Source organism: Eretmochelys imbricata, chromosome 3, assembly GCF_965152235.1.
Source record: "Eretmochelys imbricata isolate rEreImb1 chromosome 3, rEreImb1.hap1, whole genome shotgun sequence".
Taxonomy (NCBI): Eukaryota; Metazoa; Chordata; order Testudines; family Cheloniidae; genus Eretmochelys; species Eretmochelys imbricata.
The window spans coordinates 92,970,183-92,984,848 of NC_135574.1; the positions used below are offsets into that span (position 1 = coordinate 92,970,183).

At 40.6% G+C, this 14,666-nt stretch overlaps 1 protein-coding gene across 1 annotated transcript in view; it reads right to left on the reverse strand.

Moving 5' to 3' along the window:
- TBC1D32 (TBC1 domain family member 32) overlaps window positions 1-14,666 on the reverse strand; it is a 180,305-nt gene that overhangs the window by 53,118 nt on the left and 112,521 nt on the right. The gene's annotated exons all lie outside the window — the stretch shown is intronic.

Here is a 14,666-nt window from a genome sequence, read left to right on the forward strand (position 1 = left end):
TAGCTTCACTGAGAATCTATTCAGTGTTAACTGAAAGGGAATTATTTATCATCTTTAGATCCTCCAAGGATTACTTCAGAATTTGTTACATGGTTTCAAAATACAAAGAAAATTAACTCTAATTAGGCTACAATACCTTACCACATTTGTATGTGGATGTAGACTGTGGTAAAAATGTTACTTGAAAACAAAAGACATGAAGCAATGCACTTTAACGGTTCTGTCCTTCCTTCTGAGAAACAGTGCAAAATCAACTGTTTGCATATTTATACAAGAGTAATGGCCAACTTTCCAAAACACGAAAAATACAGTAAATATTATTAGATCTTAGAGGGCAAGAACAAATCTTAAGGGGTGCTTCTATGCTTTATTATTACTACAGTCTTACTCAAAGATCTGCTCCTTCCATGGAAGCTCCCATGGGGATTGTGCTCTGCTCTGAATGTCTGTATTGTGGGGTCAAGCAGGATGCTGGAAGTTGGTCACTACCCATGGACCTAAGCACCCCTGTACAAAATATGCCTTGTGATATATCATTTGAAAACTAATAACTTTCAGGTTAATAACATCATGGTAAAATGTATATAGCAATATTATATGTAAATTTATGAATTCCCCTTATAGGATATCATTGTCATACGTTCAAGACCAGGTGCCCTAGACTAGGTAAAGCTATTAAACAAGTTCATCTCAGACAAAGGAATGTAGTTTCCTCACCTGGGAGTTGCTTCCATAGTACTTTGAAAGACAATGAGACTGCATTTACATATTGTGTGAATAGACCCATGGAGCTAACAAGTGGTGGAGGCAAACCCTACATTATCACAACAGAGGAGGAAATTTTTAATGTTCATTAAGTTGCACCGGAGGGGGCAGGAACTAAAATAATTTACATTTTAGCAGACAACTCCAGGAGGGGAAGAAGCAACAAGAAGAAAACTTCCTTCAAGACAGGCTCCATGTAGCCTACCTCACAGCTGGGAAGAGACTCATCTGGACATATCCTTCAGAAGAATCCATTTCAAAGATTTATTGGACTATAGAAGAGAGGGGCCAAGACACCCTAAGTTATCTTTCACCTAAGAAGACAAAGGTACCAGCCCTTTGACATGTGGGGAGATAGATTCTGGCCCAAGGGTTCGGTCAGCCATCTTGGTGAAAGCACATGGTGACGATTTTACCTTGAATCAAGTCTAGTTTGTTAAGTTTTAGTTGCCAGAAGGCATTTTATCTTTATTTCTCCTGTAACCATTTCTGACTTTAATCCTTGTACTCATTTAATAGCCATCTCTTTGGAATTAAATAAACCAACCCAGTGCTGTGTTTGAACTGAACTGCTTGGTAACTCCAGTTAAAGTATCAAACTGTTGTATACTGACTCTTCAAAGGAGCAACGAACCTTATCATTCCTCTCTTGTTCCATGACAAGGTTGGGCATTCCAGAACACCTTTTGGGGAAAAATTCGGGGCGGGGGAGAGTGTGAAGTCACCTTATCAGTTGTTAACCAAGGCAGGTGGGGATCAGTGGAAGTCTAGTCAGGCTCCAGAATCCAAACCATTGGACCAGGGCTGCCTAATACATAAAGTACATGCTTGTTGCTGTCTGTGGGCATCCCAGGCAGAGGGCAACAGTAGCAAGACATTGTGAGGCACTCCGGGTTACAGGGTAAGAGGTGACAATTCCTCACCGATCTGTATTTCATCCCAGAATGTGACACTACCCAAGGAATTGTACCTACCTCCCTTGTAGGATAATAGCCAATAACTTAGTGCTCACCCTGTCAGCATTAGCTTTCCCTGCTTTTCTTGATCACGTAGAAGGCATCCTGAAGAACTGCTAAGGGATTGAGAGCCACTGTAATTGCACAGGCTCTTCTCAAACTTAAAATTACCTGTAGGTTTGGGGAGACTGCATCCCTTTATACTTCTATAGCTGGGCAAAGTACATCACTACTTTAAACAGAAGAATGCAAATGAAGCCTTCCCATCTCCTCTATGGGGATATCCCATGTAGGGAACAATAAAGACCTAAATTCAGAACTCAAGGTAGCACCAGTGAAAATGTAACAAGGAGAGCATGACCCAAAGACAGGTATCGTCACCAAGACAATTCAGATTTCAAAAGGCTCTGATCTTGCTCTCAGTTTACAATACCCCCTCACCACTCCTAAGAATAACATTTAAAAATGCATAAAGATAATCATGTTTACAGTTTCTCCAGCCACTGTTTAACCTAATCTATTGTCATTAAATTATATACACTGCTGGTTTAATTGCCCAAAAGGTTCACAGGAATCACATTTTTACAGATCCAGTCTATCAAAAATGCCTTAAATTAAGGAAGAAAAATGCCACTAAGAAAGACCGTACACTGTCTATTTTTGCATACATTAATCTATGTCTTGTCAATCCACAGCTGTAAATATTGTAGGAAGTTGCTGGGAGATTACAGACTCTACTCTGTATGCCGGAGTTTTCCCCACTGGGGAAACAGAGACATATGGAACTTTAATGCATAGGAATCAGCTCCAAAGAAGTCTTCAAGAACTTTAATTATACAACTATTGATTTCACTGCAGTAGTAATAAGGAGAGTATATGCAATGGCAGTTGGTATAGAAAATGATGATTGTTGTAACACCAAGTTCACACTGAGAAACACTACATTTTTACCAAGAAAGATCAGTCTCTTTCTACATCAAAGCAATAGAGACTTCACAGAAATTGGGTTATTTCCCTCTTCTGTTTGAATAGGACTGTTGCATATATTTAATACCATTCTTTTTTTCCCTGAAATCTGTTAGGATATAGATATTCAAGCCTGTCTGTAAAAACCTATACTTTAAGAATTTAGGTATATGTTTATCATTTAGCTAGTTATAGAGGTATAAAACAAAGAATCTGTGTAAGGGCCTTCTCTCACTGTGACAGTCTGAGGCCCTGTTCTTAGGCTAAGGCCTTTGGCTAAGCAGCAGAGGCAGACATAAGCTGGGAAGTGTATGGTCACATCATCACATTCCAACCTAGTCACATTGAAATAAGGCAATCTGGGGCTGTTGGAAAGGTGATCCTATCTATCACCTCCAGAGAAAGGGAAGAGCCTAGAAGATGTAAAAAGAAATTTAATTTGATAGTTTTCTGTCTGGTAAGAACTCACTTATCAATAGACACAGCTGGGAAACCCTTATGTCTTTACAGATGTACTTGTAAAATCCTCACTTCTGTATTGTTTTGTTATTATAGTTCCCCCTTTACTATTGTTTATTTGCATGGTCTCTGTCTGGTTCTGTGATTGTTTCTGTCTGCTGTATAATTAATTTTGCTGGGTGTAAACTAATTAAGGTGGTGGGATATAATTGGTTAGCTAATCATGTTACAATATGTTAGGATTGGTTAGGTAAATTTCAGTAAAATGATTGGTTAAGGTATAGCTGAGATTGCTACTATATAAATTAGGGGAAAACAGGAGGTAAGTTGGGATTCGAAAATAAGGAAAAAGGAACTTGGATTTAAGCTTGCTGGAAGGTCACCCCAATAAACATCAAATTGTTTTCACGTTTGGACTTCGGGTATTGTTGCTGTCTGTTCATGCGAGAAGGATCAGGGAACTGAGAGGGTGAAGGAATAAGCCCCCTAACAAATCATATGGTTATAAAAATTAATGTAGACAGCACAAGCATATTTATTCTATGGGACTCATTAAAGCACAACCTTATGTTCATTTTTTGGGTACCTGAAAAAAAATTAGTTCAGAGACTGCAATATTTTCTAGTCCAGAGCAGAGGAGTTTGGATCCCTGAGGATGGCGAACTCTGCCAAACTGTTTCTTGTTCAGTGTATTTTTCAAAAGAAATACTATTTTCAGAATTATCACATAAAAGCCCCTTCTGCTGCTGCCATAGTTCAGCCACTCTGTGATGCAGAATTTGCCATTGAAATTAGACATTTGTAAAAGCTTTCTTCTTTTTCCTCTTCTTGGATTCAGTATAGATTAATATGCTAATATTTATGTAGCAGCATGGCCCCACTCTTGAAAAAATATATGCATGTGTTTAACTTTACATTCTGAGAGTAACGCTACTGTTGTACTTAAGCCTTTGTATAATTGGGGCCACAATTAGCATAACATAATTAAAACAAGAAAAAAATTACTGCTTAGACTAAGACATGGAAACTAAAGAGCTTCTCTTGGGAAAACTTGCAGTTCACTTGTAACAGTACATTTAAGATATGACTGTTCACATTCAGATCAATGAAATATGTCATGCTCAAATAATAAATTGGAGCAATGTCACAAGCTTAAAAGATTGAATAATTCACAAAATTTAAAGTCAATACAGAATATTTTAATTTGATCTTTTTTATTGGAAGGCATCCACATGCTTGAACCAACAGCCAAATACTTTAGTTCAGTGATTGAATTAATGGAAGAAGTGACAGTTCAACTGCTAAGCAGTTTTTTTTTTTTTTTTTCAAATTCTAGAACAAAATTGATTTCAGCCATCTGTAAGTATTCATCTAAGTGCCCAGCAGGGGTCTGTGAAAACACAATCAAGTTTGTGAGAGAAAAAAATATCTAAGTGGAGTGTATTAAAATAAACTTGGTTATGAAGTAAATTGAGGGCTTTCACAGGACAAGACATTTCTTTTGAGATATTATTTATGTAAAATGATAGGTTGTTCTAAGTTGCTGTAGTTTGTGTGCTTTATCACCTAAAAGTTTACTTTAGCTACCTATGCTGATGCTACTTTCAGTTGGGCTCTTTCTGGAATCCAGAGCTCTCTGGTTTTGGAAGTAAAAAATATTGCAGAGCAAAGTAAATCTTCATTAAAATGAAAATCAACTGAGTGATTCGTCATTTTTTTCAACCAGATCAAAAAGAAAATTGTGCATACTCATGGCATACAAACTCAGGATTGCTAAAGTACTGCAAGTAATACAGTCTACTGCAAGACACAACCATTGTTCCATTGCTGTCCGTCATGGTACTGTGCGTAGAACTATACCTGGACAGAAAGTTTTATACACTCCCTTCTCTAAATTCACTTCAAAACTCAATGTTTGTGGCTCTTGTTCACCTTCATAAACAAAAAAGGAAAAACAAATAATCCTAATAAATTTATCTACTCATAATATACATGCTGAGCAAACATCATACCAAGTCTCCCATAAAATATATTTTATTAAAAACAAGCGTTCCCAAACCAACACAGTTAGCCAGAATTTTGCTGTTTCTGAAATAGCCCCATTCAGATCTACTGCATTTGAACGAGAGCTTTTAGCACCGTGGGGTTAGCAGTACCTTCCTCAGTTAAAGTATTATTTTGTGGTAGTATTTTTGGGAATAATTAAATTGCTTTTCAAGTCATTCAGTTTCCACGGCCGTAATGCTCTCTTCCTGTACTATAACACTTCTTTATGCTTTTCCAGAATCCATGTGATATACAAACATGCTTTCATGGGTACTTTCTTGCTTAGCTATTCCCCATGCTGTTCAATGCAAATATATTTATTCAGTATACATCTTTTGGATTCATGTTAACAAAATGCAATATTTGCTTTAAATTCTCAGTTGTCACTTTTGATATCTTTTCAATGATGTTATGGAAAATAATGCATATCAGCTTTTGACATTGGATATGGCCCAATACAAAGCACAAAAGAATAAATCTCTGTTCTTTCCTTTGGAAGCTCACTGTTTTAAACATCAAGTGTTCTGTTTTCAGATTAAAACTGTTTTTCTTCACAATTGCTTGTTTCTTTTTATACTCAGTAGGATATACTGACAGTTTTCAACACTAATTTCATATAGCCCAAGCAAAGAGAACAAACTAGTAAAAATGCTGCGTACAAATAAACTGATTATGCACACATTTCAATTTTATTCCAACTTTCAAGAAAAACTGCTTAGAAGGTTGGGAGGTCAATGTGAGAGATGCAAGAAAGTAGGTGTGAAAAAGTCAGCATATTTTTATGCTAGAAAAAAATCTATTTTAAAATGTATTAGATTTCAATTTATCTTTATTATACTGACAGAAATTCATATAAAATACACTTACTGGTTTGAGTTGTGGGCCTCCATTTGTTTATCCTTTCTACGGAGTGCTTGGGAAAGAAAAACCCTGACTCTCAGTGAACTACAGTCATCAAAAACTATAAACTCATTATACAGAGTTTATGAGAATGAAAAGCCCTGAGAATTTAGCAACTTTTGATCATTGCTGACTTGAGCCACATTAACACAAACTAGTACTAGAAAGTTCCTTATTTCATAATCTTTACACTGAATCTCTTCCTTTACAGATTACTTACTAAATTTTCTGTTACTTTGGCACTAAAGCCCCTAGATTACTTTACGTTATAAGTAAAGGTGAAATTCTGGTACCCTGGGTTGCACAGTCTCTCTGTAAAGGGAACACATATCGGCTTTCCTCTAAGCTTTCTTATGTTTGTTAGTTATATTGACCACCTTTCTAAAGTATGACATACTTTGAAAAGTGACTTTCTGAAAATGCCACCTTTTTACTCAACAGTTCTGTTCCTCTGTGAGTTGTATCTCTTCCTACTTTAGTGGCAAAAATGTTTATACTCCTCTTTAATCTCATCAGCACTGAAGAGGCAACTCAGTTAAGACAGAATGAGGTGGATTCCACTCCTTTTTGTGCATTACCAACATAGATGTTTACATTCCCATCAACTCTCATTCATCAGCCTTCTGAGTTCCTAATATTTCCATGGTGGAGAGAGATTTCATCAGATTAGAGGCTTTCTTCCATAGCTTCACCAGGCCATTGTCTAACAAGCCCTGGCAATCTACAGCTTTGTGGACTGCAACCATGGCTTGGTAAAAATGACACCAAAAAATCCCAATGCTGAAGGTCACGGTTTTGGGTGCACCACCATGAGAACAGCCTGCCTTCTCTCCAGCCATCATTATTTCCAACAACAACCTTTTGTGCTGAAGGTAGGAGAGACAGCCAATGACCTGGTCAGGGTGGACGAATTTTTTTCAATTGCAAATGCTAATGTATGGCCAGAGGAACACCTCAATGCTGAAGCTTGAAGAATTTGTAGCCTAGTGTGACTTAGCTAAATTGATGAGCACATATTGCATCTGGAATCACTGTCTCCAACCCAAGAATATGAATGAACAATAGGAACACCATTACCATCAACTTCCAAATATTAGGGCTCAGTGTGTTGAGCAGCTTACATTTGACTTCAAACAAGGAAGTGTGGAACATTTTCATGACAAAGCTGCTCCATTACTATTCCCAGAGGGAAAGTGGGGTTTGGTGGTGACACTGACTTACAGGTGATCAGGTGTCTGGGCTGACTCCTACTTCTGTTTCAAGGATTTATCCTTCAAAATATTCTGGGGCAGCTTCATGCTGGACATAGTGGAAACTGCTTGGGGTGTCCTGAAAAGGGATTGGAGACATTTATCATTCTTCCATGAAGCTCAGGATCACATCTGGAAGCGAACCTGGCATCCTTTGACTTTGTGGTCAATTCCCAGATGATAATGTAACTGATTTTGTGGTCAGTCATTGGCATAGTCTACTGCCAAACACAGGCACCAAAGGCACTAAGGCAGGCTATCACAGTTACAGGGTGAGCTGCACTTTAGATCTCTTTTCAATCCTTCTCAAATGCACTTGCCAGGTGACAGGCTTGGCTTCCTTCACCTCTTTTAAGGGTCGAAGTCACTCTTAGACCGGATCTCTCAGTTGCATCTCCCAGTTTCCCAAATGCGGCTCCTCTGGCAGGTACATTTGACCTTGGTTCCCCACAAGATTTCCCTTTTGGTGACCAGCAGCTGATTAAAGTGACTCAAAATAGATTCAAACAAACAAACAAACAAAACTTGTTTCATCACCCAAAGGAACCACAAACTTGGGTCTTACCTAAGCCTTATTCTTTCCTTGCAAGTTTTGTAAGTTCCAATTAGCTAAGCCACTCTTATATCTGGACTGGGATATTGTTTCCTCAGCTCCCTTGAGGTTCTTTATCTAGAAATGGATTATCACTGACAATTGTTTAATTTCCTGCTTCTTTCCTAACAGTCCCTTATTAAACTGAACCAGTTCATTCACACATTTCAATAACCTAAAATGGCCATTGTAGTGGGGCGCCTGCCCCACTCCAGTAAAACTGAGGTTAAAAGCAGTCAAGCTAGGCTGATTGGGGAAGCAGCTACAGCTATGGCCAGCTTAATTAAGGCCCAGCTGGCCCTGATAAGAGGGCTGTGGGCCAGAAGCTGGAGGAGTCTTACTCTAGCCCTGGAGTGGGAAGGGCTAGCTGCCTGGAAACAAGGTACCTGAAGCGTAGCAGTGCTGGGGAAGGGCAAAGGAGCTGGGGAGCTCCAGCCTGGTAAAGCCCCAGGCTGCAGGCCTTGTTAAAGGCCTGTCAAAGGTACTGGGTCTACAGAGGTACAGACTGGGATAGGCAAAGGCAGCAGGTCCTAACCCCTTGCCAATGATGAACGGCCATTACAGACTGCAGTCTGCCCCAGTGAGCGGGGGCTAGATGATGACTGGCAGGAGCCACTGAAGCGAGGTGGATTTAGAAGGTTGGGAGGTTCCCTGGGAGAGGAGACCCAGATCGTGTGGGGGTACTGCTGGGGCAGAACACTGACGTAAAGGGCACTGGGATCTAGGAGGGACACGGGGCCAGCAGCAGGCGAGACACCGGCCAGCAGAGGGTGTTCCGTATGCTGGAAAAGAGCTAATTCCCAGATGACCAGCAGGAGGTGCCATACCGGTGAGTCCTCATCTCACTACAGGATGCATGATTCCCTTAATAATTAGATCACATATTCATAAAATTATTAGAAATTATAAACCCATGTTCTTCGCACAGGCACTGGAAAACACTCATATCAGAAGTGCAAGACAGATGTGGGAACGCCTTGAAACACTGATATCAAAACATCATAAAGAGTCAGCAAAAAGAGCCTGGTCCCAAACATTGAAAATGATCACAGCTAGTGCACTGAGGAAGGTATCGGAGTTAACAAAACTGGAGGAAGAAGATGATTAAGACGGGTATAGATACAACAGAGCACTGAAAACACAGGTACCAAAGCAGAAGAAGAACTGAATGACCTTGAAGACTGAAGTAATGAAAAGGGGATGAAATTTAATAGTAGTGCAAGGTCATCCGCTAAGGATCTCATAATACGAATTTCTGCTATAAGACATGGACTCATCAGATGGAAGTTACTGAGGAGGATAGAGACCTGGCTGTGTCGGCTGATCACAGCATGACTATGAGCTACTGTAATGTGCCTGCGAAAAAGGCAAATGTAATCCTAAAAGGATATATGAGGTGAGGCATTTCCTGTAGAGACAAAGTAGTATTAATGCCATAGTGCAAGGCACTGGTAAAACCTCATTTGGAAGGTTTTGTGTACAATTCTGGTCATCCACGTTCAAAAAAGATTAATTCAAATTGGATAACTGCAGAGAAGAGGATGATCAGGAGGACTTATTTTATTACACTAAAAAGAGGTTGTTTTGGCTTAGGAAAACGAAGGCAGAGAGGGGATATGCTTGCTCTCTATAAATACATCAGGCTGATAAACATCAGGGAGGATGAAGAGAGAGGTATTTAATCTAAAGGACAATTCTGGCACAAGAACAAGAACAAGGAGTCGTGGGGGCAAACAACTTAATTTTTTAAAGAGAGAACTGAACAAATTTATGAGTGCAATCATATAACCATGTTGCTTGTAATGGTGAGGGAAGGGCTCAGTCCTGGGGGTCCTTTCTGGTTCATGTCAGATGTTTCTAAAATCTTATGCTTCAGGGGTTCAGTTGGTCACCTGCAGCGGTGAATCTGATGGTTCTCAGGGTGCCCAGAACTGAGAATCACCTTGTTACCTCCCTGCCTCCAGACCAAGACATTTGCTGGTGCTTAACTGAGTGTTTGCTCCCTGACCCCTGAGGTCTGTTACTCAAACAATCTCCTCTGAGCTATGCTAGCTCTTACTTTGCCTTGCAAGTTAACTAACGGTGCACCCCAGTTCCCTAGTCCCTGTGGAGCATTCCCCCTGTAGTGTTCAGCCCATTATGCACTAATCACACATAGTAAAAGCAGGTTTGCTGTTCCCAAAGGAACAGTGTACTTACCAACTTGAATGATTCAACCTAGGATCAGCTCTTTGTATAATACCAGAGCATTGAGTTATAGTTATAGTGAAAACAATCATAAGTTTATTATCAAAGATTAAGATTTAAGAGATAGTGAGTAAGGATAATGGAAACAGAAGGGTTGCATATGAAACAAAATCATAAGATTCTTAGATACTAAACTTAAGCTACTTTAGACAGATGGTTAGCTTGTAGCATTTTCAAGCAGGGCTGGTTGGGATGACCTTTTCGTAAATGAAAACATGTTATCCATTTACTTGCTTAGTGCAGAACAAGGTGCTTTTTTGTCTTCCTCTTAAATTCCCCAAAGTTCACTGTCTGCCTCATGAGACAGGGCAACCCCCTTTTGTTCAATTTCATGCGTCTTGTCTCCCTATTGATTTCCCACACTCCTGTTGACTTCCCATGTAAATGGGGCTTCACGGTGCTGGCTTACAATGCTTAATTTACATTTTGACAGATACACATCTTACCTCCTGTCTGGAAGAAAGGTATTTTTCTCTTTGGTTGGTGATAGACTTTAAATAATTTTTTAGTACATATACACAACTCCTTAAATATTATTTGTACATGCAGCTTGTTACGATTATGAGGATCAGTATGACAAAAGCTTTTATTAGAGACTTCACATGACAGAGCCTGTAATAGTGAGCTGTAGCTCACGAAAGCTTATGTTCAAATAAATTTGTTAGTCTCTAAGGTGCAACAAGTCCTCCTTTTCTTTTTGTAATAGGGCAGTCTGACCAAGCGGTTGGAGCCTAGGGTAGAATCAGGGTCATGGATGGGAGTCGCACCAAATTGAAAACCAGAGTCAGAGGCCACACCAAGTGTCAGAGCCAGAGTCATGCTAAGGATTAAGCTGTAGTCAGACTCAAAAGTCACATCACAGGTCAAGGATGGAGACAGCTGCAGGGGTCAAGGAAAGGAAGAAAGAGCAGAAACAAAGAGCAGGGCATGGTATGAGAGGAGATGAGGGGTGGTGAAAGGAACAAGGAGTAGAAGCCAAGCAAAGAAGCAAGAACTTGGTCTCAGAGAGCTCGGTGGTAAGAGATCTAGCAGCTAGTTGTTCAGACAAAGGGTGGGATAGGAATAAGAAGATTTATGCCAAGTGGGGTCCAAGCAGTCTGCTTCTAGTCACTCGATCCCACTGATTCAGCAGGTGCAGCCTCTGGTAGTGAGGTCTCAGTTGCAGTTCCCTCATCTGACCTTGCAATGTTATGGCACAGGGGGTAAGGCTCTTACTCAGCAACCTTGTAGGCCTGGGTTCAAGACCTAAGGAGTCTGACAGCATCATTTATGGGCAAATACCACGGAAGTGGTATGTCAGGTACAGTGAATTTGTCAGGCCCATTAGGAGTTGCTGTTGATGTTAGGAGTTGTTGACCTACTAAGTGTGCTATGTAATCTATCACTTAATTCAGCCTCTGCACCAGATGACTGGAGGATAGCTAACACCACCAATTTTTAAAAACGTCTCCAGAGGCAATCTTGGGAATTACAGGCTGGTAAACCTAACCTCAGTACCAGGCAAATTGACTGAAACTACAGTCAAGAACAAAATTATCAGACACACAGATGACCACAACTTGCTTGGGAAGAGTCAACATGGCTTTTGTAAAGGGAAATCATGCCTCACAACTCTATTAGAATTCTTGGAGGGGGCCAACAAACACATAGACAAGGGTGATCCAGTGGATATAGGGTAATGGATTTTCAGAAAGCCTTTGACAAGGTCCCTCACCAAAGGCTCTTTAGCAAAGTAAGAAGTCAGAAGATAAGAGGAAAGGTCCTCTCATGGATCAGTAACAGGTTAAAAGACAGAAAAGAAAGGGTAGGAATAAATGATAACTTTTCACAATGTAGAGAGAGAAACAGTCAGGTCCCTCAGGGATCTGTACTAGGACCAGTGCTGTTCAACATATTCATAAATGTTCTGGAAAAAAGGGGTCAACAGTGAGATGGCAAAGTTTACAGACCACACAAAACTACTCAAGATAGTTAAGTCCAAAGAAGACTGTGAAGAGGATCTCACAAAACTGGGAGACTGGGCAAGAAAATGGCAGATCCAATTCAATGTTGATGAATGCAAAGCAGTGCACTTTGGAAAACATAATCCCAACTACACATACAAAATTATGGAGTCTAAATTAGCTCTTATCATTCAATAAAGAGATCTTCGAGACATTGTGGATAGTTCTCTGACACCATCCATACAATATGCAGCTGCAGTCAAAAAGCTAACTATGTTGGGAACCATTAAGAACAGGATAGATAATAAGACAATAAATATCATAATGCCACTAAATAAATCCAAAGGTACTCCTACACCTTGATTACTGCATATAATTTGTGGTCGCCCCATCTCAGAAAAGTTATATTAGAATTGGAAAAGGTACAGAGAAGGGAAATAAAAATGATTAGAGCTATGGAACAGCTTCTATGTGACAAAAAAAAAAAAAAGACTGGGACTGTTCAGCTTGGAAAAGAGACAACTGAGTGGGATATGATAGAGGTCTATAAAATCATGAATGGTGCGAAGAAAGTGAATAAGGAAATGTTATTTACCCCTTCACATAACACAAGAATCAGGGGTCACCTGATGAAATTAATAGGCAGCAGGTTTAAAACAAACAAAAGGAAGTACTTCTTCAAACAGTCAATCTGTGGAATTCATTGCCACTGGATGTTGTGAAGGCCAAAAGTATAACTGGGTTAAAAAAAGAATCAGATAAGTGCACGGAGGATAGGTCCATCAATGGCTATTAGCCAAGATGGTCAAGAATGCAACCCCATGCTCTAGGTGTCCTTAAACCTCTGACTGCCAGATGCTGAGACTGGATAAAAGGATAGTTCATTTGATAATTGCCCTGTTCTGTTAAGTCCCTGTGACATTCCCCTAGTGTTATCTGGACTGGTGATCTGCTAGGTCACTCCAATCCCCGACTCTAGGAGCCAGCCTTACCCTGCTCTGCTGTGAAAATCCCCACTCCTGGGCTGTTCATGCACAGCCTCTAGCATGAAAGCTGCTCCTTGCATTGTACAACCGAATAACACTAGCCAATATCTCTGGTCCCAGACACAACCCTAGGAACCTCCGTCTTTCAATGTCCAGTTATGCCCGCTGGATGATGCAAGCTTATATGAGTTCATCAATTTAACAAAGAAATTGATATGTACCAGACTTGTTATCCCAAGGGGAGTCTGACACACTTCAAACCAAATGCACTGCTTCAGGTAGAACAAACAAACAAATCTGTTAACTACAAAAATAGATTTTGAGTGATTATAAGTCAAAGCACAACAAGTTAGATTTGGTCAAATGAAATAAAAGCAAAACACATTCTAAGCTGATTTTAAACACTTTCAGTGCCCTTACAAATTTAGAAGCTTCTCACCACAGGCTGGCTGGTTGCCCTTCAGCCAGGCTCTCCCCTTTGATCAGCACTTCAGTCACTTAGTGATGATGTCTGTAGATGGAGGTGGAAGAGAGTGGAAGAGCATGACAAATGTCTCTCCCTCTTATCATTTTGTTTTTTCCCTCTTGGCTTTGCTCCCCCCCTCCCCCAGGGTCAGGTGAGCATTAACTCATCCTAATCCCTGACTGACCAAGGGAAGGGGGGTGACTCACTCGAGAGTCCAACAGATCCTTTTTTGCTGCCAAGACCAGTGTCCTTTGTTCCTGTGAGGCTGGACTGGGTTTGTCCCATAAATGCTCTGATGAGGTGCGAACTGCCCCTCTGTTCCTGGAGAGTTTTGCCTGGGCTTTTTTTAAGCAATGGGGACACATTTTCAGCCTCATAACTATATACATGAAATTACAACCTATAACATCAATGCTCAGTGCATCGTGAGCCTTCTGAAGACACCTGACATGACAAACTTTGCATTGGATATCACACAATCATTTTATAAGGATGAACATGGGAGTGCAGGGTGTTCCCCCAAGGCACAAAGTGTCACATTCCCTCTGACGCATTTGGCATTGGCCACTGTTCCAAGACAGGGTACCGGGCTAGATGGACCATTGGTCTGACCCAGTATAGCCACTCTTCTGTTGTTACACAACAGTGAATCCTTTTCTAGTTGACACTGAAAGGATTTTATGGTCATAGCTCCCTTCTTACAATGATGCAGGAGGGTCAGCCACTGGCTGATCCTTAGGTGTTGAGTCATAATTCTCTTACCTGAACAGGATGTCTGCCACCATATTTTCTCTTCCCTTGATAGGCACAATTTCCATGTCATATTCTTGGACAGTGATGTTCTCAGGTAGCAGTTTGGAACTGGTACCTTTGGTTTGATGCAAAGGTGCCGATTTCCCCTCTTTCATGTGGGTGCTCGACCCCGCCTCTGCCCCTGGCTCTGCCCCCACTCCACCCCTTCCATGAGGCCCTGGCCCTGCCCCGCCTCTTCCCAGCCCTTCCCCGCACAAATTCCAATCCCTTCCCCAAAGTCCCCACCCCAACTCCGCCCCCTCCCTGCCAATAGTCCAACTCCTTCCTCTAATCCCCG